This window comes from Suricata suricatta, chromosome 8 (assembly GCF_006229205.1).
Source record: "Suricata suricatta isolate VVHF042 chromosome 8, meerkat_22Aug2017_6uvM2_HiC, whole genome shotgun sequence".
In the NCBI taxonomy this organism is placed as follows: Eukaryota; Metazoa; Chordata; class Mammalia; order Carnivora; family Herpestidae; genus Suricata; species Suricata suricatta.
In genome coordinates this window covers 121275618-121280302 of record NC_043707.1, presented here as the reverse complement: position 1 = coordinate 121280302, position 4685 = coordinate 121275618, and the positions used below count along the sequence as shown (strand labels likewise).

The following is a 4685-nucleotide window of genomic DNA, read 5'->3' as shown; positions in this document are numbered from 1 at the left end:
CTTGAAAATAAATAAATGTAAAAAAATTTTTTTAAGTGGTTTGATGATCAGAGATCATACATTAAAAAAAAGAAGAATCAGACATTTAACCATCTGTGATACCCAGGCACCCTGAAAGGAGAATTATTTCTTTAAATATTCTCTAAAGCTTCCCCTTCAGGTCCCCCAAAGGACCCCAGGCTAAGAATGTAATCTTGTTAGAGGAAGAAAACAACCGTATTTTCAAGTGTACTGGGTCCTTTGTTTTGAAGGACACATTAATGAGTGCTCAGTGGGTCAACTTCAGCCTGACCTTTAGCTGGAGTCTGGTACAGAGAAAATCCTTTCTGTCACGGAGTATGAGAAAAGCAGAGTGGGGGAAACTGTATTGGAGCTAAGGAGAAGCTGGAGGAGATGGTAGCAAGCTGAGTCCCAAGGAGGGATACAGCCAGAAAGAAATCCCTCCTGGCAGTATTGGCCCATGAAATTTTAGGACAGCGATGTCGTATCGATCATTTTAAGTTGGTGCACATGCTATGCTGACCTGGTGCCTCTGTTTCCCCAAAGCCTCAGTAGAACCTGCTAAGTGCTAGTGATCCTTGGAGGAGTGGAGGAACAGGAATGTGTCCAGAAATGTCTGAGATGGCCTTCAAGAAAAAAAATAGCATCAGAGGAGCAGGAGGAACTGTGAGAAACACTGTTCTCTGAGCTAGCCAAGAGGTCGTCACCCCATATCCACGCCTTCCCTGCCAAAATCACAGGGATTGGGGGAGAGGGCTGGAGACCAACCTAAGGTTGGCATTGGGGGTATCTGGCTGGCTCAGTCAGTGGAGCATGCCACTCTTGATCTTGGGGTCTTGAGTTTGAGCCCCATGTTTTAAAAAAAGTGGTTTTAGCTACATGTCATAAAAAGAAAAAATCAAACTTTAAAAATGATTAACCCATAGGATATTTTATTTTTTCATATAACAAGGAGGCCTAAATTAGATGGGCTCCAGGGTTAGTTAATCGAGTGGCTTAATGACGTCATCAAGGGCCCAGTGATCCTGGCCTCTTGCTGGTCCACCTGTCCTCAGGCCACCAGAGATCCAATTACCCTGTTTGCATATTAAAGTGAATTCATGTTTCCATGAGCAGAATTCTTTGGGTTGCAAATGTCAGAAATCCAATCCAACTTAAGGAAAACAGGAATCCAATGGGACTTCAAGCACATCTGGATGCAGGCGGGCATCAAAGCTCTCTTTGACTCCATCTTTCAGGTGTATTTGATTCCGCTTGGCTTCATTCAGACAGACAGCAAAAACGGCTACTGGCATACCAAGCCTTCAGTGCCGTGCATCTCACTTTGGGGCGATGGGAGAGAGGAAGAGAGAGAGATTTTTGTCCTTCTCATGTCCATATGACAGATTTCATTAAAGGGATTGAGCTAGGACATGACAGAGCCTAGATTCAAATTCATGCCTCTTTAGTTCCAAAACCCATGCACTTGGCGGGGGACTGAACAAAAGCAGAGGAGTCAAGATGGAGAGGAGCCTTACTACTGCAAGGAAAAGATCTCCAGAAAGCACCATGGGCCTTCATGAGCATCTAGCCCAGCCTGGGAGCATGAATCAGGGAAGTCTTTCCGGAGGAGGAGATATTTGAACTGAGGCTTGAAGGACTCCAGGTGTTTGTCAAAAGAGCAAAGGAGATAGGCAAGAAAAGAGGTTGTCTGGGTAGGCAGGGGAGGCCCCAAACCCAAAATTTCAGCTTTGCACAGTCACTGTCTCCACGGGGTCGGGGCTTCCCTGTCCTGCCTCCTCCCAGCTCTGTCCATCCATTGCACCATCATTCTTCTGACACACACGTGGGGGTTTCCAGAAGCCTTCTCACAGCGACTGGGGCAATGGCATGCATTCTGCGAGCTACTCTCTGTATGACTATTGGCTCATCACTTCCCCTCTTTGGGAAGGAGTTATCCATAAGATTGTGGTGGGCAAATTGTGGTAATGGTTGTACATATCCATGGCTACGCTAGAAATCGCTGAATTTTACACTTGAAATAGGTGAAATGTATGGTATGTGAATTATATCTCAATAAAGCTGTTTAAAAAAAAACCTGTAGTGGGCTAGGTGATGGGGCAAGTTTGGCCTAAGGGCTGTAGACCTACTGCAATTAAGGCTCTGCTACTCTGTATCCAGGTAATCCTGGGTACTTTGCTTTACGTTATCTCCCTGAGCCTCATTTTCTTCGCTGTAAGAAGGAAATTATATCCTTATCTTGTTTAGGTAGTTAAGGAACAGGTACACAGTGGTGTTGGAATGTCTGGTTAGAATTCTAACTCTTTTTTTTGGGGGGGGGTCAAATGCTCTACCCCTGAGCTATACCCCCCCTTAGAATTCTAACTCTTCACTACCATCTCCCTGTGCCTCCATTTCCCCATCTGTTGAATGGGAATAAGAGGACCTAGTTCATGGCACTGTTGGATTGAGTGGATACATAAACAGTTTTGGAAATGCCTAGCACATGGTTCAATAGCTCAATAAAAATGGAAGCTCCTGGGACACTTGGGTGGCCTGGTCAGTTGAGTGACTGACTCTCGATTTTGGCTCAGGTCATGGTCCAGGGTCATGAGAGTGAGCCCAATATTGGAGTCCACACTGAGCATGGAGCCTGTTTGAGATTCTCTTTCTCTCTCCCTCTGTCCCTCCCCTGTAGGTGCACATGTTCTCTCTCTCACTCTCTCAAAAATAAATGAAGTTTTTCTTTTAATTTTTTAATGTTTATTTTTGAGAGAGGAAGAGAGAATGAGTGGGGCAGGGGCAGACAGAGAGAGAGGGAGACACAGAATCCAAAGCAGGTTCCAGGCTCTGAGCTGTCAGCACAGAGACTGACTCGGGGCTCAAATTCACAGACCATGGGATCATGACCTGAGCTGAATGAAGTCAGATGCTTCACTGACTGAGCCACTCAGGCGAGCCCCCACACACAAATTTTTTTAATTAAAATTTTTAAAAAGGTAATATCTCATTTATTATATCTATTTCATACCCTGGATTCCATTTGGGATCTTCTTGATGAGGTGAAACTTCCCGCCCAAATCTACTACTGGATTCCCTGGTAACTGAGGATTCGTCTCACCTGAGTCCTGGCCTCAGAGTAGTACACAGTTTTGGGGCGTAGCTCTGCCAGCCCTCTTCTCTGAAAATGCCTTTTCCATATGAGTGGGCCTCAGCACTTCCAACCGTGACTGAATGGACAGGGGCAGACCCCTTACCCAAGCTGGAAAAATCGACTACTTACTCTTCACTTGAAATTTGGAATTAGGACACAGGGATGTGTGCGAGCTGGAGCTGAGAGGTGACAGAGCTCCAGGCTAGGGCCGCCATTTTGTGCCACGTGAATGGGGGTGCGAGAAGCCATGGCAGAGCCACGGAACAGAGCCACAGAGAACAGCAGAAATCCTTGGGGCGCCTGGGTGGCTCAGTCGGTTAAGCATCTGACTTCGGCTCAGGTTGTGATTTCACACACGGATCGTGGGTTCAGGCCCCGCATGGGGCTCTGTGCTGACAGCTCAGAGCCTGGAACCTGTCGTCGGATTCTGTGTCTCCCTCTCTCTTTGACCCTCCCCTGCTCACGCTGTCTCTCTCTCTCTCTAAAATAAATAAAACATTTAAAAAATTAAGAGAAAAGAAGACCAGAAATTCTTAACCCAGAGGGAGGAGGAGAGAGGGCTTCTGCCTTGAATCCTGGTACACTTCCATTCAGTCATGTCACACATTTATTGGGTATCTACTCGGTTCCACGCCCAGGGATGCAGCAGTGAAGGAGAGGGACAAATCCCTGCCCTTGGGCATAATGGGAAACCACTGAAAAGTTTTCCCCGGGGAAACAACACAATCTTGCTACATTTTTAGGAGCTCACTCTGGCTGCTGTGTGAAGAATGGGTTGTAGGGGAACAAGGGGGGAAATGGAGAAAATGTCGCAACAGTCCAGGCGAGAGGGGCGATGACGGCTCGCACTGGGGCCGTGGCGGAGGGAGTGGTGAGCCTGAGGGGTGTCTGGGTCTATTTTGAAGTTTCCAGTTCCTGGTTCTAGTTCCTCATGAGACGTGTCTACTTCCTGCCTGTGAGTTCATCCAGATATCACCCACCCCCCAGCCGTGCCCGTGCTCTCCCCCAACACGGTTTTCTGACTTAGGCTAGTACGTGTGATGGATTCTGTTATTTGCAGACGAACCCCCCCGGACTGAGACCCCTTGCCTCTTCAGGCTGGTGGAATTCACCACTAGCTAGGACGTGACCATTTTCTTTTCTTTCCCTGAATTAAGGCAAGTGTTATCTCTTATGAGTCACAAGAATAGGAATTAACAGCCTCCCAAGGGAAAGTTTTCTTCTGGAGAACTTTCAGTGGAAACAAAGATTTATCTTATGATGTGGGAAACATGCTGATGACATATCACGTGCCACCTCCTATTATGCCTCCAATAGCACATGAGGGGAACCAGTAATAGTAACAGTTGCAATAAGGTTACCTGGGTGGCTCAGTCCGTTACGTGTCCGACTTTGGCTGAAGTCATAATCTCACGGTTCATGGATTCGAGCTCCACGTCGGGCTCTGTGCTGACAGCTCAGAGCTTGGAGCCTGCTTCCGATTCCGTGTCTCCTTCTCTCTGCTCCTCCCCCACTCATGAGCACACACTCTCTCTCTCTCTCTCTCTCTCAC

The 4685-nt window shown here is 47.2% G+C and overlaps 1 long non-coding RNA gene across 1 annotated transcript; it reads right to left on the bottom strand.

The window, feature by feature from the left end:
- Positions 1-915: 915 nt before the first annotated feature.
- On the bottom strand, positions 916-4530 carry LOC115300336. Its single transcript, XR_003912604.1, has 2 exons — positions 4495-4530; positions 916-1322 (listed from the first exon to the last, which is right to left on the bottom strand). It is a non-coding gene; the product is annotated as an uncharacterized LOC115300336 (long non-coding RNA).
- Between the last annotated feature and the right edge of the window lie 155 nt (positions 4531-4685).